Genomic DNA, 22,454 nt, shown 5'->3' with positions numbered 1-22,454 from the left:
CTGCACGCCTAGAGCCCATGCTCCACGAGAAGCCACCGCAATGAGAAGCCCGTGCACCACAACGAAGAGTAGCCCCTGCTCGCTGCAACTAGAGAAAGCCCGTATGCAGCAAAGAAGACTCAACGCAGCCGTAAATAAATAAATTTATTTAAAAATCTCATATTTGGTCTCTGGAGCCAACTAGGGCAGCCAACTCACACTCACACTTGATTGGATTATCCAAGATATATTGTTAGGGGAGAAATTAATCTCAGACAAGGAACCACAGAACCAGGAAGTTCAGAGAACACTAAGGAGGATAAATGCTAAAATTCTACGTGTGATATCATTTTCAAATTATAGAAAATCAAAGATAAATCCTGAAAGAAGTCAGGGCAGGGGGACGAGGGAGATCCCTTACCTATAGCAGAACAAAGAATTAAATTCATCTTCTTAGAAACTGTGCAGGCAAAAAGAGATTGAAGTGAAATAATTGAAGCATTGAAAAAGAAAAAAAACATCAACCTAGAGTTTTGTTCCTGGCAAAATTATCCTTTGATAGTGCAGGATAAACAAAGCCTTTCTCAAATAAACAAAAATAGGGAATTTGTTGCCATTAAATCTGCAACATTAGTCCATTCTTGTTGTTATAATGAAATACCACAAACTGGGTAATTTATTTAAAAAATAAATAAACATTTATTTCTCACACTTTTGGAGGCTTGGGAAGTCCAAGATCAAGGTGACAGCATGGACGATTCTGTGGTGAGGTACTGCTTCCTGGTTCATAGCTGACACCTCCTTGCTGTGTGCTCACATGGTAGCAGGAGCTAGGGATCTCTCTGTAGCCTCTTTTTATAAAGGCACCATTCATGAGGATTCCACCTCCAGGGATTATTCCTGGTCCAGTAAGATCCCACATGCTGTGGAGCAACTAAGCCCGTGCACAGCAACGAAGACCCAACGCAGCCAAAAATAAATAAATAAGAATTTAAAAAAAGAAATAACAAATATGGTAAATATTAATCCAACTGCATCAATAATCACTTTGATGGGAATGGTCTAAATGCACTAATTAAAAGATTTTCAGGGTGGATTAAAAAGCAAGACCAGGGCTTCCCTGGTGGCACAGTGGTTGAGAGTCCGCCTGCGGATGCAGGGGACACGGGTTCATGCCCCGGTCCGGGAAGATCCCACATGCTGCGAAGCGGCTGGGCCCGTGAGCCATGGCCGCTGAGCCTGCGCGTCCGGAGCCTGTGCTCCGCAACGGGAGAGGCCACGGCAGTGAGACGCCTGTGACCCGCAAAAAAAAAAAAAAAGCAAGACCAAACTATATGTTGTCTACAGAAACTGTGTAATAATACATCTGTACTGTTTTCAGGTTCTACATTTGTGGTAATTTGTTTCAGGGGCAGTAAGAAATGAATAGAGGGATAGGCATGTGAAGAAATGAAATAACTGAGAAAGACAAAGTTAGAGCAAGTTGGGGAGTGCTCACTTTGTGAAGGTTGTGTGTGTGTGAGGTGGTGGCATCAGTGTGGTTAAACTAAACTGTTTTATCTGTTGTGGCTTCATTGTTTAACAGTATTCATTAGCTATCATTGGGCAAAGGTATACTTTTATATTGGGGGCAAATGTTAGTTGGTGATCCATTTAGCTAATTGGAAAATATTCAAGTCTTTGTGGTTTACTGAAACACACCCTTGACCTGATTATAAAGATTCTGTAAATGGAGGCATGGGAAGGACACAACCTCAATACAGCTTATTGCATGAACTTATTCCCAATAAATATTTACAGAGTGTATGAAATTGTATAAATATGAAGTCATATTCCAAGAATAATATGAGAGTTGGGAGTTAAATAAGCTTTTACATCTCATCATTTTGGCATGCAAATGACTATAAGGTTGTACATTCTCAAGGACTGGAAATCAATCTGAGGGTTTATGGAGATAAAATATAAAGCAGCTGCATAAAATGTCTGACTCTGTCAGGTAAACTAAAAGATCAAATTGAGTGGTTGTCAAAGCTGGGGAGGGTAGTGGAATGTGACTACCCTCAGAATATCCGTCTTCTTTCTTCCCAGTCATGGTTCTGTACGGACTGTTTTGCTCATAGCCAATCATAATACAACTAAATGCACACACACACTTCCAATGGTTAGCTTCAGGCTACATGCATTTGAATGACAAGTATATAATATATCCAGCTATGCACTGAATCATTTTATGTCTGAATAACTCTATAGTAAAATGGCCATTTAGAACAGTAGATCTGAGAGCATCTCAAATGATTTTTTTTTTCCACGTTGCGCGCCTTGCGGAATCTTAATATCCCGATCAGGGATCAAACCAGCGTCCCCTGCAGTGTTGGCGCTGAGTCCTAACCACTGGAGCGCCAGGGAATTCCCTTAAATGATATTTTAATCTTTTGGCAGATGAGATTCACGAAGTCTAAAATTATTTCTTTTTGCTGCAGTTAACGAGCAAAGCCCTGCCTTTCTTGAGGCCGGATGACCCCCTCACAGCATCCTTCCTGGATCCGCGTGTGACAGGTTCTGGTTGGTCAGGAATGAGAATACCCTTCGCTGCGGCCTCTAGGGCTCTAGGAACTATATTACCCAGAAGAAATTGCAGCAGGTTAAGCCAGTGATAGTTCAGGATAATGGCATTTCCGGGAAAATTCCTCGGCTCTGGGCGGGACTTCCGGCCTCTTCCTAGCGACGGTCATTTTAATTGTCCGGGTCTGTTTTGGCTCTGGGGCGCTGGGTCGGGACCAGGGTAACGAGGTGAAAAAACGTGACAGGAGGCGCTGTCCCCGCGGCACAGAGGCGGGTCTGAAGTTCGGGGACGCCGCCCGGGGTGCCCCGCGCAGGCCCAGGAGAGGGTCCGAAGTGCCCGCGTCCCGCCTGTCCCCGCCCCGCTGCCTCCACAGAGTCCGATGGCGGCGCCGGCGTTGAGGGACCCGCCTCAGGTAAACGCTCGTCCTCCGGGCCCTCACCGCCCTCACCCCATCAGACACTAAAGCCCCGAGTGCGGGGCGCCTTGCTCACGTGCCTGCAGGCCAGGCCGCAGTGTCTAGGACGGTAAGGCGGTCGTCGTTGGGACTCTGTTTCCGACAGTGTGATGCCGCGTGGGAGAGCGTGCCAGGCGGAGGGAACGGCAGGTGCAAAGTCTTGGAGGTCGGACTGAGGCGGGAGGATTCGGGAAACCTAGGATGAGCCTTCCGCTTGCAGGGAACAAAGGGTGTGGTAGAGTGACGTCTGGTTCGGCAGAGAGGTTGTTCCTTTTTCTGAGGGACCTGGAGGCCACGGAGGGTAGTGGATAGAAGAGAGACATATTATGTGTTAGGGTTTTAAAATTTATCACGGACTTTCCTGGTGGTCCAGTGGTTAAGACCGTGCGCTTCCAATGCAGGGGCGTTGGTGTGATTCCTGGTCGGGGCAGGAAGATCCCACATGCTGTGGGGCAAGCCCCCCCCCCAAAAAAAAGTAGGAACAGACTGGAATGTGGTTGATGAAGACGTTGAGGCAAAGAGAAGTAGAGCCTTTGTCCAAAGTCAGAGATCTGGTAAGAGTCAGCTCTAAGATTGAAACACAGACGTTAGTAAGTTAACCCCAGGTCCAGGTTCCAGGGCCAGGTGTGGATACAGGGGATTCCTGCTCACATGGAGCCCAGTCATGGTTGCTTTCCTCTTCCCACAGGTTCCGAAGGTTGAAAAAGCACTTAGGGGGAGGGTGGGAGGGAGACACAAGAGGGAGGAGATACAGGGATATATGTATATGTATAGGTGATTGACTTTGTTATAAAGCAGAAACTAACACCATTGTAAAGCAATTATACTCCAATAAAGATATTTTTTAAAAAAAGCACTTAGTGATCCTACACAAGGCAGGAGAGGGTGTCCCAGTCCCTCACTGGTATTGACACCATCTGTAGGTTATCTGGGTATTTTGTCTTGAGACTCTTCCCTAGATACAGTCTCAGCTCTTGGATAGGGGGGCCCTGAGGATATCCCCAAGCCCTGGGTCCTGAGTGCAGGACAAGGATAACATACAGGAGTTCCCATTCCTGACAACCAGTATAAAGTGGTATGGAAGGTTTTCCCAGGAATAGATACCAGCATGTGCAAGTACTTGGAGGTGTGACTGAGCTGGAAACAGGGTACAGCAGGTCTTCATTCTTTTAGTTAAGAACAAAGAGCAAGGGCTTCCCTGGTGGTTCAGTGGTTAAGGATCCGCCTGCCAGTGCAAGGGACTTGGGTTCGAGCCCTGGTCCGGGAAGATCCCACATGCCCAACTAAGCCCATGTGACAAAACTACTGAGCCTGCACTCTACAGCCTGCGTGCCACAACTACTGAAGCCTGCGCGTCTAGAGCCCGTTCTCTGCAACAAGGGAAGCCACTGCAATGAGAAGCCCAGGCACCACAACAGAGAGTAGCCCCCACTCGCTGCAACAAGAGAAAGCCCAAGCCCAGCAACAAAGACCCAACGCAGCCAAAAATAAATATTTATTTTTTAAAAAAAGAACAAAGAGCAGGGGATCAATAATCAGGCCTGTGATCTGGCTAAGAACTTCAACATCATTTATGGAAGTAAAGAGAGGTTTGGATAAGAGGAAGTAAGTGGTATTAACCAAGTTTTAATAGGCTGCATCTTGCTGGAGAGAAAAGACTGTGGAGTTAAGGAGGGCGTCAGGGAGCCCAGGAAGAGCCCAGGTCTGTAATCCAGACCAGTGGTGAAGCCCCAGAGTTTTGGCCATGAAGGTGGGAGACAAGTTTGGATTCTAGATACATTCATTCATTCATTCATTTATTTTTGGCTGTGTTGGGTCTTCATTGTTGCACGCGGGCTTTCTCTAGTTGTGGCAAGCGGGGGCTACTCTTCTTTGAGGTTCATGGGCTTCTCATTGCGGTAGCTTCTCTTGTTGCGGAGAACGGGCTCTAGGGGCTTGGGCTTCGGTAGTTGCAGAGTGCGAGCTCAGTAGTTGTGGTGCACGGGCTCAATTTACGTGGCTTGCGGGCTTTAGAGTGCAGATTCAGTATTTGTGGCATATGGGCTTAGTTGCTCTTCCCGGACCTGGGTTCAAATCCATGTCCCCTGCATTGGCAGGCGGATTCTTAACCACTGTGTCACCAGGGAAGCCCCTCTAGGTACATTTTTAAAGAAGAGCCAAGTAGATTTTTAGATGTTGTTAGGTAAGGTAGAGGTTAGAAATGACTCCAAGATTTTTAGTCCTAGCAGCTGAAGGGATGGATCCTTCATCAAATCGGATATGGCAGTTGTCAGTAGGATTATTTTTCTTGGGAAAATCAGAAGTTTTGTTTTGGTCCTGATAAGGGTCTGAGATATTTCAGAGAACAGTGAATGGAGGCATCAAATGGGCAGCTGGACACACATTTCTGAAATTTGGGGAGGGGATCAGGATGGAGATTTCCAAAAGTGGTAGCTATTGTAAGGACCAGAGTGAAGCTGTGGATGACATTTCGAAAGTGGAATGCAGGTTAGAGTGGTAATGCTATCAGTGGGTCAGAAGGACTAGGGTGCATGCCGAGGAGTGGTTCTCTTGCTTAGCACCTGGTTGAGGTTCCTGAGTATAACAAACACAGGTGAGAGAGAGAATGGCTCTGGATGGTCTGGGAGAGAAGATGATCTGGCAGGTGGCCAAGGCTTCCATGGGATGAATGGGTGCAAAATACGTGGTTTGGGAGGCAGAGAAATAATTGAGACAATTTGACACTGTGTCCAGGGCTCCTGCTAATTCACTACTGTCCAGATTCTCCAGAATCGTGTAGTGAGCCTTGTTGGGGTCTAGAGTGTTTTAGTCTTGCTGGTGGATAAGATCCCGGGTAAACGGAGTCATTTGTGAAAGTATTTATGCCTGGCAGGGAGATTGTAAGGGCTGGCTTGTGAGGAAGTTTGAGAAGAGAGAGGAGGGTTGTGACTTGTTGAGGGGACAGGCAATCAGACAGTGCATCACAGAAGTAGAAGAATGTCATGGGTGTCTGTAATTCACATGTGGTTCTGAGTGGCTAATATTGAAGCAAGGATCAGAAGCAGGTGGAGAGCCCTTCAAAGCACCATGAGGGGCTTTCCCTGGTATTGGGATTCATCAGAGGTCTGGGATTGTACTGAATAGTTTTTGAGTGTCAAGCAGTCTCTGGAAGGAAACTATGGGCCAGGTGTATGGTTAAGTCCAGGGAGATACCTGTATTGTAGAGCAGGAAGGTAGGCAGAACTGTGGGAGTGTAAACCTGGAGAATGATGATGTTAGAGAGTGAGAGTCAACAGAATAATATGCACATACATAGGTAATGTGAGCTTATGGCCCTACAGCCCTGGTATTGGGGACTTAATGGTGAAGCATAAGCCCAGGTTTGATCGTGTCTTGTACGTACAGTCTGGGAGACCTCAGGGGTATTGATTGGCAGGAGGGATGGGGCTCTGCTCGCCAGGCCCAGAGCTTATGTGGCAACTATATGTCCCCCTGTCTGTTAATGCTGAGGGCTGAACAGTGATTAATGGGACCTGAGGAGAGAGTGAGTGGAGTGGCACCGGGTCCTGGTATCTCCTCTGTGGTGGGGAGCTTGGGAAGAGGATGATAGTAGGGTAGATGTGTGTGGTGATGGACTGTGGGTTCTCAGAGTGTTCATTCTTTCATCTGTCCCCATGTTGACAGGACAGTATGATCTTTGAGGACATTGCCCTGTACCTCTCGTGGGAGGAATGGAGGCTCCTTGATGAGGTTCAGGGCACTTGTACCACGATGTGATGCTGGAAAACTTTGCACTCATATCCTCACTGGATAAGACTCTCACAGCCTTCCCAGTGACCTGGAGTGAGCTCTGTATTCTGGCTCAACCCCTTTTCAGCGGGGGTGCTCTGTCCTTGTGACACATGGACATCAGGCACTGCTTGTTTCCCCAGCTTTCTGGGTAGTTGCTGTGGTAGGTATGCCTGGGTTGTTCGCACTCCATTCTTCTCTCCCCTGCAACCCCAATATTTGCTGTACCGGATCCTCACGGGGAAGAATTTGAGGTCTGTAGTCCTGCAGTGTGTTTAATGATCTGTACCATCTTGTAACTGAAGGTTTGTGCTTTTCAAGCAACAACTTTCCATGTCTCCCATCCCACAGCCCCTGGCCTTCTACTCTCTGTTTCTATGAGTTCAATGTTTTTTGTTTGTTTTAAACTCTACATATAAGTGATATCATACATTATTTGGCATAGTATCCATCTGGTTCATCCATGTTGTCCCACATGGCAGGATTCCTTTGTTTTTAAGGCTAAATAATGTTCAAGCGTGCATGTGTATGTGTGAGTATATCACACCTTATCCATTCCTACGTGGATGGACACTTAGGTTGTTTCCACGTCTTGTGTATTATTCATAATGCTGCTGCAAACATGAGAGTGCAGGTTATATTTTCCCCATTGGATTTCATTTCTTTTGGCTATATTCCAAGCAGTGGGATTGCTGGATTGTATGATAGTTCTGTTTTGAATTTTTGAGGAACTTCCATACTGTTTATTCATAACACCTCTACCAGATTATCTTGCCAACAAGTGTACAAGGGTTCCCTTTTACTGTACCTTTACCAACATTTGTCTTCTTGATGATAGCCATCCTAACAGTTATGTAGTAATATCTCATTGTGGTTTGGATTTACATTTCTGTGATGATTAGTGATGAAGAACAATTTTTCTTATACTTGTTAGCCATTTGTACATCATCTTTGGAATAATGTCTAATCAGATCTTCTGCCCATATTTTAATCAGATTATTCTTTTTCTATGAGTATGCTATGTGTTTAAAATATCATCCCTGGGGTCTTCCCTGGTGGCACAGTGGTTAAGAATCTGCCTGCCAATGCAAGGGACACGGGTTTGATCCCTGATCCGGGAAGATCCCACGTGCCAGGAAGCAACTAAGCCCGTGCCCCACAACTACTGAGCCTGCACTCTAGAACCCACAAGCCACAACTACTGAGCCCACATGCCACAAGTACTGAATCCCACGCACCTAGAGCCCGTGATTTGCAACAAGAGAAGCCATGACAATGAGAAGCCCCATGCACTGCAACTAGAGAAAGCCCACACACAGCAACAAAGACCCAACACAGCCCCAAAAATAAATACATTAAAAAAAAAAAAGATTGCTTTGGCTCTTTGAGGTCATTTTTGGCTCCATATGAACTTTAGGATTCATTCTCTATTTCTGTGAAAAATCTCATTGTAATTTTGATAAGAATTGCATTGAATCTGTATATTGCATTTGGTGGTGTGGACATTGTAACATTATTAATTCTTCCAGTACAAGGATGTGGGATATCTTTTCATTTACTTGTGTCTGTTTTATCAGTGTCATAGTTTTCAGAGTCCAGAGCTTTTACTTCCTTTGTTAAATTTATTCCTATGTATTTTATTGTTTTTGATTTTGTAAATATGATTGATTTCCTAATTTATTATTCTGATATTTCATTGTTTACAAAACTGCAACTGATTTTTGTGTATTGATTTTGTATCCTGCAACTTTACTGAATTTGTTTAATAGTTGTAAGTTTTCGGGGGGAGTCTTTAGGATCCTCTACATATAAGATCATGCCTTCTGCAGTAGTTTTACTTTTTTTATGATTTTATTATTATTACTTTTTTCTCTTGACCAAGTGTTCTGGGTAGGCCTTCCAGAACAATATTGAATAGTAATGAGGACAGTGGGCATCTTTGTCTTGTTCCTTGTTTTAGAGGAAAAGCTTTTAGGTTTTAAATTCTGAGTATGATGTTAGCATGGGCTTATTGTTTATGGGTTTATCATATTGAATTATATTCCTTGTCACTTAATTTGTTTAGAATTTTTAATAGGAAAGTATGCTCAATTTTGTTAAGTGGTTTTTCTTCATTTATTGAGATGATCGTATGATTTTTATCCTTCATTCTCTTAATATGGTGTGTCATGTTTATTGATTTGCATATGAGGAACTATCCTTGTTTCCTGTGGATAAGCCACACTTGATGATAATGTAAGATTCTTGAATATGATGTTGAGTTTAGTTTGCTAGTTTTCTGTTGGGAATTTTTTCCTTCTATGTTCATCAAGGATGTTGGCCTGTAATTTTTTTTTCTTATAGTTTCCATAACATGCTTTGGTATCAAGGTATATTTCTAGCCTTAGCCTGAGAAAATGAGTTTGGAAATGTTCTTTCAGCGTTTTGGAAGAGTTGAGGAAGGATTGACATTAATTCTTAAAATCACTGGAAGAAATCACCAGTGAATCTGTCTGGTCCTGTGCTTTTCTTTGTTGGGACAGTTTGTTATTATTAATTAATTAATTTTTAAAAATTGAAGTATAGTTTATTTACAGTATTCGTGTCAGAGTAAGACATAGTGATTCAGTATTTTTATAAATTGGGGAATTCTATGATGGTCCAGTGGTTAGAACTCTGTGCTTCCACTGCAGGGGGATGGGTTTGATCCCTGGTCTGCAAACTAAGATCACATGTGCTGTGCAGCACAACCAAAAAAAATTTTTTTAATAAATTATACTCAATTTTAAGTTATTATAAAAAATTGGCTGTATTTCCCTGTGCCATAAAATATATCCTTGTTGCTTAGCTTTTTGGGAGATTTTTAATTAATGATTCAGTTTCCTTAATTGTTACTGACCTACTCATATTTTTTCCTTCATGATTTAATGTTGGTAATTTGTTTCAAATAATTTATCCATTTCTTCTTGTTTATCCAGTTTGTTGGCATTTAATTGTTCATTGTTTATGATATTTGTGTATCTGTAGTATCAGTTGTACTAGCTGCTCCTTCATTTTTTTGAATCTTCTCTTTTCTAATTTAGTGTAGCTAAAGTTTTGTCAATTTTGGTTCTTTTCAAAAACCACCTCTTAGCTTTGTTGATGTTCCTATTCTTTTCAGTCTGTATTTTATTTCTTTCTGGTCTGATCTTTGTTATTTCCTTCCTTCTAGAATTGAGCTTAGTTGTTTTTTTCTAGTTCCTTGTGGTGTAATGTTAGGTTGTTTATTTGAGTCTTTTTCCTTAATGTAGGCATTTATTGCTATCAGCTTTACTTTTAGAAATTCTTTTGCTACATCTCATGGCATGTTTTGATTCCATTTTACTTCATCTCAAGATAATTTTATTTTTCCTTCTGATTTTTTTTCTTGAACACATTTGTTGTTCAGGAATGTGTTATTTAATGTCCATATATTTTTGAACTTTCCAGTGTTCACAGATATATTATGTTATTGATTTTTAGTTTCCAACTCTTATGGCTGAATAAGAGTCTTGATATGATTTCAGTCTTCCTAAAGGTGTGAAGACTTGTTTTGTGACCTAACATATGATGTCTTTTAGAGAGTGTTCTGTGTCCACTTGAGAAGAATGTATTGTGCTGCAGTTGAATGGAATGTTCTGTGTATGTTAGGTTGAGGTGGTCTAAAGTTCTATTCAATATTTCGTCAATGTTTGAGCTAAATTGTCATTAAATATTTCCTTATTGATTTTCTGTTTGGTTAATCTACCCATTCTCAAAAGATGGGTATTGGAGTCTGCTAACATTATTTCATTGTTGTCTTTTCTACCTACCAGTTTCTTTTCTTTTTTTCTTAATACTTATTTATTTATTTACTTTTGGCTGTGCTGGGTCTTCGTTGCGGCACACAGGACCTTCGTTGTGGCACGTGGGATCTTTTAGTTGCTGCATGTGGAATTCCTAGTTGCAGCATGTGGGCTCTTAGTTGCTGCGTGCATGCAGGATCTAGGTCCCCAACCAGGAGTGGAACCAAGGCCTCCTGCATTGGGAGTGTAGAGTCTTACCCAGTGGACCCAGTGGACTACCAGAGAATTCCACCTTCCAGTTTCTTAATATTTGCCTTACACATTTAAGTGCTCTGATGTTCTGTCCTCTTGATGAGTCAACACCTTTATCATTATTCAATGACTTTCTTTGTCTCTTGTGATAGGTTTTGAGTTAAAGTTTATTTTTCTAGCCTAAGTGTAGGCTATTAAAAGTATAAGCTACTGTTTTCTCGTTTCCATTTGTATTGAGTTTTTTTTCAGTTCCTTCTCTTTCAGCCTATTTGTGTCCTTAAAGCTGAAGCAAGTCTCTTGAAGACTTTATCCTCAGCCACTGTGTGTCTTTTGAATGGAGAGAATTTTGTAAGGACTTTGTAATTGCCATCTTGTTAATTTTTGTACAGCTGATTTGTAGTTCCTTTGTTCCTTTTTTTCTTTCTCACTTTCTTCCTTTGTGATTTGATGGTTTTCGGTAGTGGTATGCTTTGATTCCTTTCTTTTTATCTTTGTGTATCTACTGTAGGTTATTGCTTTGTGTTTACTGTCTGTTTTGCATAAAATACAACAGTATTTTAAGCTGATAACAACTTAATGTCAGTTCTATACAAAAAGTCTCCTTTTAGAATCCTCCTACACTGTTGGTGGGAATGTAAGTTGGTATAGCCACTGTGGAAAATAGTATGGAGGTTTCTCAGAAAACTAAAACTAGAATTACCATTTGATCAAGCAATTCCTCTCCTGGGCATATGTCCAGAAAAAATTATAATTCAAAAAGATACACACACCCAAATCTTCATAGCAGCACTATTCACAATAGCCCAGACATGGGAACAACCAAAATGTCCATCAACAGATGAATGGATAGAGAAGACGTGTAGTCCATATATAGAATGGAATACTACTCAGCCATAAAAAAGAATGAAATAGTGCCATTTGCAGCAACATGGATGCATCTAGAAATTATCATACTAAGTGAAATACATCAGAAAGAGAAAGATAAATACCATATGATATCACTTATATGTGGAATCTAGAATATGACACAGATGAGCCTATCTATGAAACAGCAACAGAATTACAGACATAGAGAACAGACTAGTGGTTGCTAAGAGGGATGGTTTGGGGAAGGGATGGAGTGGGAGGTTAGTGGGTATAAGCTTTTATATATAGGATGGATAAACAAGGTCTTATTGTATAGCACAGAGAATTATATTCAGTATCCTATGATAAACCAGAATGATAAAGAATATTTTTAAAAAAGAATGTATATATATGTATAACTGAATCACTTTTCTATACAACAGTAATTAACACAACGTTGCAAATCAACTATACTTCAATAAAGATAAAAAATAAAAGGGAAAAAACGTCCCATTTTAGTATCTCACCCCTGTTGCATTTATATTTTTGATGTGACAGTTTATATGTTTTTATACTTGTAGTCATTAAAAGTAATTGTTGGTATAGTAATTTTTAATACTTTTGTCTTTTATTCCTTATACTAGAATTAAGTGATTACCACACCACCATATTACAGTGTTAGCATATTCTGAATTTGAGTATATACTTAACCTTTACCACTGTGCTTCGTATTTTCATATATTTTCCTGTTGCTAATTAGTGTCTTTTCCTTTCAGGTTGAAAAGTTCCATTTAGCATTTCTGGTAAGGCAGGTTGAATGGTGATGAACTCTCCCAGCTTTTGTTTATGTAGGAGAGTTTTTATCACTCCTTCATTTCTGAAGGACAGCATTGCCAGATAAAGTATTCCTTAGTTGGCAGGTTTTTTTCCTTCTGCATTTTGAATTTAATGTCCCACTCTCTCCTGGTCTGCATGGGTTCTGCTGAGAAATGTGCTTATAGCCTTACAGGGGTTCTCTTGTATGTAATGAGTTTCTTTTCTTTTGCTGCTTTCAAAATTCTTTGTCTTTGACTTTTCAGACTTTCATTTTACTGTCTCAGTGAAGATCTTGTTGGATTGAATCTGGATGGGGACCTATGTGCATCATGTACCTGCATATCCTCACCTCTCTCTCTTGATTTGGTTGATTGTTCCCACCATTTTTTATTTAAATAAGCTTTCTGCTCCTTTCTCCATTACTTCTCCTTCTGGCACTTCTACAATGTGAATATTATTTCCACTGATGGCATCCCATAATTTACATAGGCTTTCTTCAGTCTTTTATCCCTCTAGCTGGATGATTTGAAATCACCTGATTCAAGGTCATAGATTTTTCTCCTGCTTGATCAAGTTGGCTGGTCTCTGTTGTATTTTTCATTTCATTCATTGTGTTCTTCAGCTCCAAAATTTAATTCCTTTTTCTTTTTTTTCTTTTTTTTTTTTTTTTTTTTGTGTATCTTGGAACTTCTTGTGTTTTTTGTTTGTTTGTTTGTTTTGGTCGCACCGTATGGCATGTGGCATCTTAGTTCCTTGACCAGGGATGGAACCTGTGCCCCCTGCAGTGGGAGTGTGAAGCCCTAACCACTGGACTGCTAGGGAACTCCCATTCTTGGAACCTGTTGATTTGTTTGTGTATTTTTTTCCTACTTTGATTGAGTTACTGTTTTTGTTCTCTTGGAGCTGGCTGACCTTCCTTAAAACATTTATTTTGAAATCTTCGTCCAGTTGTTTATAGATATGCATTTCTTTGGATTCACTTGCTGGAAACTTACGCTCCTTTGGTGATGTCTTGTTTCCTTGATATTCCATGTTTCTTAGAGCCTTTTGTTCATGTTTATGCATTTGATGGATCAGTCACATCATCCGGATTTTCAGACTGGTTTTGGTAGGGAAAGACCTTAACTTGGGTTGGTTACAAGGTCACTGGCTAGGTGGGGTGTGGCAGTTTGGGCTGTCAGAAGGGACCAGCCATGTAATGGCTCTGCAGCTCTGTCAGCTCTAGGGACACCAAAGATTGTAGGGATTCTCAATAGGCAAGGCTGCAAGGTGAACTCACAGGTACCTTGCCCTGGTGAACCTGGAGGGTGTGACATCAGTACTGTGTTCAGATCATACCAGGAATGTTTCTCATTTACCCAGTATTTTTTTGGTTGTACCTCGCGACACAGCCCATGTCTACTTTCCCTTCTCCACTGTTAATCCTGTGCTGACTAGTCAGTTTTACTTCACTGTGATATCTACTCTGACTTCCAGCCCAGGGATAAGCCCCATGTCTCTGGACTTCAAATCTCAGCCATTTCTCTCATACCTCCTCCTCTCTTGCTCTGCAACTTTGGTCTGCATGTGCTATGAGGTGTCCACACATCCTTAAATTGGCCTTGAACAGAAGCTATTCTACTGCAGTTGGTTTCTTCTGGGTTTGGACATATGCTTTCTACACAGCGTCACATCATGAGCAGAATAGGTCCTGCAGGAATCCTCTGGCATATGAACAAGTTCTAGAATATGCCTGTCTACTTGGTGCTGTACCCTATCCTAATGTCCTTCCCCTGGTGAAGTGTACCATTCTTTTGCCTTAGAGGCACAGTCATGCCCAGTAGCTACTTCCCCAGTGGAATTACAAATCTCCTTTCTGGAAAAGCATCCTGTAGAGTCATTCCTAGATATGACATATTACCTTTATGATGATGTTGCTCTCTCCCTATAAAGTCAACATAAAGTTTATAAAGTTTATTTGCATGTATTTTACCACCATTTATTTGCATTTAGGTTGCTGCTGTGGAGCAGAGGCACCCTTTCAACGAAGCATTTCTATAAGCATGTCACTGGCCAGGACTCCTAAGGCACCTTCGTTTTCCCAGAAGAATCACTCCAGTGAGAAGTGTAGTCTGGTCTTGAGAAGTATTTTTCACTTGGCTGAGCATGAAGAAACACAACACAGTCAGAAAGTGTTCCCATGTAGAATATGTTTGAAGCGATTTCATTTTAGTGCAAACCTCCGAAAACACTAGAAGCAGCACATGGAAGAGAAATCCTTCAGTAATGCTGCAGTCAGGGCCTTGTTTGTGAAGAGCTGCAAATGCCATGTGTGAAGGAAGACCTTTACCTGTGAGGAAGTTGGGAAAGACTTTCTGGCCACCTTGGGACATCTCCAGCAACAGACCACTCACACCAGGGAGAAACCAAAAAAGATTGCCCAGCGTGAGGCAACTTTACAAAGCAGAGAAGTCATTACAGCTGGGGAGAATGCAAGAAAGCCTTCAGCCTGAAACATGCAATTGTTCAGGACCAGGGTGTCCACCCTGGAAGACACTGTTCTGTGTGCAGTGAATGTGGGAAGACATTCAGGTACAAATCCTCATTTGTTGTGCACCAGAGAGTGCATACTGGAGAAAGGCTTCACGTGTGTGGTGAGTCTGGCAAATCTTTCAGGCGAACCTCAACCCTCAATCTGCATTGAAGAATTCACACTGAAACAAGGCAGTACAAGTGCAGCAAATGTGGGAAATCCTTTAACCAAAACTTTGTGTTTATTTATCCCTCGAGAAGACACATTGGAGAAAATTATTACCTGTGCAGTGAATGTGCACATTTTCCTAGCTGTAGATCCATCATAGTTCGAGAACGGACATTTCACACTGGAGAAAGGCGTTATGAGTGTACTCAATGTGGGATATCTTTTAGATGAAAATTTTACCTAATTGTACACTGGAGAGTTCACACAGGAGAAAGGCCTTTTGAGTGCAGTGAGCATTGGAAATCCTTTAGTCATCAATCTTACCTCACTCAACACTGAAATGTTCATAGTGGAAAAAGGCCTTATGAATGCAGTGAATGTGGAAAATCTTATAGTTCTTACCCTGGCCTCTATTATCTTTAGAGAGATCACACAGGAGAAAGGCCTTATAAGTGTAGAGAGTGTGGGAAATCTTTTACCAGTAGGAGGAAACTTCGTTATCATCAGGGAGTTCATACTGAGTGTAGTGAATGTGGGAAATCTTTTCCATCTAGGTCCGGCCTCTGTTATCATCAGAGAGTTCACACAGGATTGAGGCCATATGAGTGTAGTGTGTAGGGGAAGTCTTTTTCCAAGAGCTCTGTGATTACTGAACATCAGAGAGTTCACACTGGACATAGGCCTTATCAGCGCCGTGAATGTGGGAAGTCTTTTTTCTCTGGTTTCAACATCAATAATCATCAGAGAGTTCACACAGCAGAAAGGCCTTATGGGTGCAGTGAATGTGGGAAATGTTTTCCCTGTAATTCCATCCTTCATGAACATCAGAGAATTCACACAAGCAAAAGGCCTTGTGTAGGCAGTACACACGGAATGTAGGCAGTCCTTTAGAGCAAATTCTTCTCTCCTTGAACACTGTAGAGGTCACACTGCAGAGAAGTCTTATAAATGCAGTGAATGTGGGAAATCTTTTTCATCTAGGTCTGGCTTTCCATTATCATCAGAGAGTTCACACAGGATCAGGGCCATATGAGGCTAGTGAATGTGGGAAATCTTTTCCCCAGAGCTCTGCACTCCTTCAACATCCGTGTTCACAGAGCTGAAAGGCCTTAAATGTGTGGTGAATGTTGGAAATCCTTTACCACTAGTTCCCCCCTTTGTTATAATCAGAGATTTCACAAGCAAAGCCTTATTCGTGCAGGGAATTTGAGAAACTTTCCTAAATAATTCAACTTATTATACATGGTAAAATTTGCACTGGAGAAAGGACTTGAATGTGCAAGGAAATGTGTAATTTTCTTGTTCAGGGTAACAACACTGGAAGAAACTGAGGAGCCACTCATCTGAATTCAATCTCATACATCCAGTTGTCCACATGGGGAGATACCCCTTACGTTTAAGTTATGTGGGAAGCATTTGTGGCTGTATTGCACTTTGTAACCTGTCCAGGGCTTTTCCCAGATTTATGTCACTGTCTGTTTCTGTGGCTATTTTACCTGTGTTGCCTGGCAGGTCCACACAGTGTGCATCAGTCACCAGCCCAGTGCACTCAGGGAAACTTACCTCTGTTCTTCCAAATGTTGGAGCAAACTAGGAGTAGGTCAGTCCCTTTGGGGTTGGTGTTCCCCTCTCTCTGACTACGTGCACAAAAGCCTGAAGGAATGTTGGCCCAGAGAACATCATAAGAATTCAGCTGACCATGTGCAGAGAAGGACAACACTTTTCAGGGACATGTTCTCACATGATCAGTTTTTCCAGCTAGCAAGTCACCAACCCAAACTGTGTGCCACACATTGTTTTGGTTTGTATAATACGGGTGCCTTACTGTTTAAGGCCTGTTTTGTTTTGGGAGTTCTGTGCACTGCTAGAGGTTTTTTATAAGGAGATTTGGGCTCCACAGGCATGGGCCTCAGAGAGGATAGTATGATGGCAAAAATTGGCTTGCCGTTTTCTTGGCCAAATTTGCATTGGTGCCAGTGAAGTCGTAGGAGAGAGGGCAGGGCTTTCTGGTCCTCATTTGAAGCCTGGATGCTATGAGTTTTAGAAGACTCAGACATCACCGTGAAGAGGAGTGAGATGTGACAACCTCAAGTTCTTGGAGCAGCATGAATTTTTTCCCGTGTTCACAGGGTGTATCACGAGAGATGTCAGCACTGTTGAGAGGACTCTCCTCCATTAGTTTTGCAAAGAGCATGTGCCCTGATGTCCACAATTCCATGGGTGACAGTCACTGGCTGTAAGACTATAGGGGTCAGGGGAAACTGAAACTGATACAGAAACTGGGTTAGTAGGGAGCAGAGGAGACAGCAGCCAGCTCATTGGAATGTGCCTCTTCTAAAAGTGCATCCACAGATGTCTTTGTGACAGTGACCAATGTGCAGGATCAGCGTGTACACAAATCTCAGGACCTCCAGGCGTGTTTATGTTGTGTAGCTGAGGTCATTGTCAGAAGAGATAATTGGAACGTTCTGTGGATTTTTGTAGCTACCTGAAGTGTTTGCCTCAAGGCCATTGTTGCACAGGCAGGAAAAGAAAGGTAGAGAAAAGTAGTCTAGGGATGTGGCTCTTGTAAGCCAGCCAGAATTCCTGTTGACTGAAGTGGAAATGTCCTTTATTACTCGCCAGTGTTTGCTGCCACTGAGGCAAGACTGACACCCATAGGGCATGACTAGAAAGGTGGTGAAGCTAGTATAGGGTTGCCAAATCTGTTTTCCAAAAAAGTGGGACGTACAGATTTTCTTAGCTTGAAGTGTTTTTTAAAGCTTTATTTAGGTGTAATATACATGTAGAAAACTGTACATTTTTAAAGTGAAATATTTGATAAGTTTTGACGTACACATGATACCTGTGAAAACATCATCACAGTCATGGTAATGACCATATGTGTCACCATATATTTGCCTGATTTCCTTTTATAATCTGTCCCTGCCCTTCACAGCCCTCCAAGCAACCATTGATTTATTTTCCCTTGTAATAGATATCTTTACGATTTCTATAATTTACATGATGAAATCCTAAAACGTTTACTTTTGTTTTCTCCTGGTTTTGTGTTTTGTAATTATTTTGAGATTCATCAATGATATTAAATGAGGAGCTGGGTTTTTTTCTGTGTTTTTGAGTAATATTCTTACCATTAGATATAACAGTATTTATCCATTCACCTGTTTATAGCTATTTGGGATAATTCCAAGTTTTGACTGTTGAAAATAAACTAGTGCAAGTGTTTGTGTACAGTTTTTGTTTGTTTGTTTGTTTGGGTTTTTTTTGCGGTACACAGGCCTCTCACTGTTGTGACCTCTCCCGTTGCGGAGCACAGGCACCGGACGTGCAGGCTTAGCGGCTGTGGCTCACGGGCCCAGCCGCTCCGCGGCATGTGAGATCTTCCCGGACTGGGGCACGAACCCATGTCCCCTGATCGGCAGGTGGACTCTCAACCACTGCACCACCAGGGAAGCCCTGTGTACAGTTCTTAATATGGAAATTTGTTTCCTTTATCCTTTGGTCCAAAAATTAGATTGCAGTGTTTGAGTTACAAAGTAGGTGTACGTTTAGCTTTTGAACAGACTAACAAATTGCTATCTAAACATTGTACTTTTTCTTTTTATAAAAATTTTTATTGGAGTATAGTTGATTTACCATGTTTTGTTTTTTTTTTTTTTTTTGTATTTGTAACAGTACTTGTATGAGGGTTCCATTTCTTCTACATCCTAGTGAATACTTAGTTGGTCAGTGGTTTTTTATTTTAACTCTTAATGAGGTTGCCGTGCTGTTTCACGGTTTGAATTGAATTTTCCTCAGAATTCATGATTAGCGTCCTTACAGATTTATATTTGCTATCTATGGTAAAATGTCTCCTTTTATCTTCTGCCTATTCTTTTTTTTTTTTTCCTTTGGCTGTGTTGCACAGCTTGCAAGAACTTAGTTCATCAAACAAGGATTGAACCTGGACCCTTGCAGTGAAAGCTCTGAGTCCTAACCACTGGACTGCCAGGGAATTCCCTCTTAAGCCTATACTTTGATTAGTTTGGGCTATTTTCCTTTTCTTTAACGACTAGGACAGTGAAACAACAGATACCCATTTTACTCGTTCTTTGAGTGACTGCTTTATGGAATAATTGGTTTCAGTACTTGAAGAACACGTCTTGAGTTTTTTCAGTGTTTTTGTTACACACAAGGTAATGTACACATGTACCATACATTATAAGATTAATCTGCCAGGAGAATTTACTATTAGTTCTAAGTATACTTGATGAATGACACCCTGCCCCCAGCCTCTTTTTTTGAGCATTTATTAAGAAGAGCTCATAATTGTATATATGTTTCTCAAAGACCTGAGAGCTAATCCTTTGAAATGTAAGCATTAGGATCAATTAGGCCTCTGTCTCTCAGTCTCTTTGGAAGGATAGAATCCTAGTTTTCATAATTACCAGCTATCAAACACAGCTGAACTAATCTTGTTTCTATTTCCCAGCCCTTTTTAGTGTTTCAGTTCTATGAATACTGAGTTCCCATCCTCCCTGTTTCCTTATTCTTCCTTTATTTTTAAAAAAAATTTCTTAACATATTTTTTTTAATCTTGAAGGTGTTTTTTTTTTTAGCTGCGCCACATGGCTTGTGGGATCTTAGTTCCCTTATCAGCGATTGAACCTGTGCCCCCTGCAGTGGAAGTGTGGAGTACTAACCACTGGGCTCCCAGGGAATTCCCCTCATTCTCCCTTTAAAACACCTGATCACCTCTGTAAAAATTACGATTGAGTTCAACTCTTTTTCCTGCTGTCAGTATTTATTGAATAAAATACGTTTTTTTCCATTTTTGTTTTTATTGTTCCAGTTAACATCTAGCTGTGTTTTTCTTTGACACCATCAGTTTCAAAAGGGAACAAGAAAACATGCTAATTTGGTACATAGTACAAAGGCTGCATTGTTTAAAGATGGAACATGTATGAGAATGGTCTTCTGAGTCTTGAACTATCTCATTGGGTTACCAAACTCAGGTTTGGCTGCTCATAGCTGAAAACCAATAATGGAGTTGGAAGTGTCAGTAGAAACGAAAGATGTTTTAATCAGAAAAGCCGGCAATCTGGAGAGAAGGTGGACTCATGTCCCGAGACCAACTTTGAAAATTCTGGTCAGCCATTCAGCCATGACAGGTTTCTTTTGTTTGTTTGCTTTTGGTCACGCAGCATGTGGGATTTTAGTTCCCTAACCAGGGATGAACATGTGCCCCCTGAAATGGAAGTGTGGAGTCTTGATCATGGGACCACCAGGGAATTCCCAGACATGACAGGTTTTAAAGGGAAAAAGTGGGGAAGAATCTCAGTGAATCGTAAAGACAGGAGGTTGGTTTCTGCATCATTCTCCATTGCATTCAGACTGGCTGACTCTTCGGATGTCTTGCCTGTGAGGTCTGCCTGCAGGATTGCTTAGGGAGCTGTGGGGTTATTCTTCATTCTTTGTTTTTTTTTAAGATTTTTTTTTTGTCGGTTCGTTGGTTTGTTTATTTATTTTTGACTGTGTTGGGTCTTCATTTCTGTGCGAAGGTTTTCTCCAGTTGCGGCAAGCGGGGACCACTCTTCATCACGGTGCACGGGCCTCTCACTATCGTGGTCTCTCTTGTTGCGGAGCACAGGCTCCAGAGCGCAGGCTCAGTAGTTGTGGCTCACAGGCCTAGTTGCTCCACGGCATGTGGGATCTTCCCAGACCAGGACTCGAACCTGTGTCCTCTGCATCGGCAGGCAGATTCTCAACCACTGCGCCACCAGGGAATCCCAAGATTCTTTTGATGTTGACCATTTTTGGAAGTCCTTATTGAATTTGTTACAGTATTGCTTCTGTTTTATGTTTTGGTTTCTTGGCTGCAAGGCATGTGGGATATTAGCTACCTGACCAGGTATTGAACCCACACTCCCGGCATTGGAAGGTGAAATCTTATCCACTGGACCTCCAGGGAAGTCACAATTCTTTTTTTAATTGAGGAAAAGAATGAACAGGTTAGACAAAGTGTGGTGTGCATTCAGGAGAGTATAATTCAGGAGTTAGTTTAAATTGTTTAGTGATCTCATTCCTATAATTAGGTTCTTTCAAGGTAGGGGGGACAGAAATGGGCAAACAGGAAATGGAGAAAAGAACCACTTTCAAATGTTGGGAAGTGATTACTTTGTGATTGCAGGGACTTACATAGTTGGGAATTTGTATTATCTGTGTTAGCGTTCTCCGTAAAAACAGAAGCAGTAGGATATATAGATACAGTTCCATATCTGCGAAAAAATATGTTTTATTGGAGAGAAAAAGTCTTGGGAATACTCTGAGTTGGAAAGGTACATGTGGAATTCAAAGAACTGAAGGAAGATCACTGCCTTTTGAGGATAATGTGTAATGGGGACAGCGGGTAGCAAAGAAGCAGAGAAAGTAGGTATCTGAGGTTATCTCGAGGATCAAAATGATCCCAGTTTGTTAGGGAGATGATGACTCTGTGAGGGATTAATCAGGTAGATCAAATAATCATACTTGCTTATGGTAAATAGTACTAAGTATTGAATTGAAATACATTTATGAAACTACACTCTAACACCTTTTAATGTTTATTTCAATTGGAAGCTTTCTGTTTTTTTTTTTTAAGTTCTTAGTAGTAACGTATTTACAGAATTTAGAGTATTCTGTGTGCAGGTTTTGGATGTTATGTTTTTACGAATGTCACTTTTAGAAATTATTGTGAGCCATTTACACCTGCAGGATACTTTCAAATAGTTGAATTCTCTTTGCCTGTTTATCCCACATCTTTTCATAACTTCATTGCATTTTATTACCACTAATATTTATTAAGGTAATGATTTTCATATGTTGAAGTCCTAATGCTTTAGTGACTGTATTTGGAGACAGGACCTTTAGAGAAGTATTTAAGGTTAAATGAGGTCATAAGGGTGGGGCCCTAATTCATTAGGACTGGTTTCCTCATAGGAGGAGAGGTAGACACTAGGTGTATGCCCACAGGGACAAAAGGCCATTTGAAGACATGGTGAGAAGATGGCCATCCCAAGCCAAGGAGAGAGGCCACAGGAGATATCAAACCTGTTGACCTTCCTCTCAGACTTCCAGCCTCCAGAAGGGTGAGAAAATAAGTTTCTATGGTTTAAACCAGCCCATCTATGGTACTTTGTTATGGCAGTTCTAGCAGATTAACACAAACATCATTAATGCGTTCTCTTTGCCAAATAAATAATGAGGCTCAACATTCAAAGAGACAGGAGAGAAAATTGGTATAATTCGAAAAATGGTGGAAAACTATAAATTAGCTTTGAGGGGAAGGGAATTTAA

At 41.4% G+C, this 22,454-nt stretch overlaps 1 pseudogene; it reads left to right on the top strand.

The window, feature by feature from the left end:
* The first annotated feature begins 729 nt into the window (after positions 1-729).
* LOC137215432 (zinc finger protein 154-like) lies at positions 730-18,373 on the top strand (annotated as a pseudogene).
* Positions 18,374-22,454: the final 4,081 nt, after the last annotated feature.

Source organism: Pseudorca crassidens, chromosome 20 (genome assembly GCF_039906515.1).
Source record: "Pseudorca crassidens isolate mPseCra1 chromosome 20, mPseCra1.hap1, whole genome shotgun sequence".
NCBI lineage: Eukaryota > Metazoa > Chordata > Mammalia > Artiodactyla > Delphinidae > Pseudorca > Pseudorca crassidens.
Note: the sequence above shows the minus strand (reverse complement) of the source record. Positions and strands in the feature narration are given on the sequence as shown.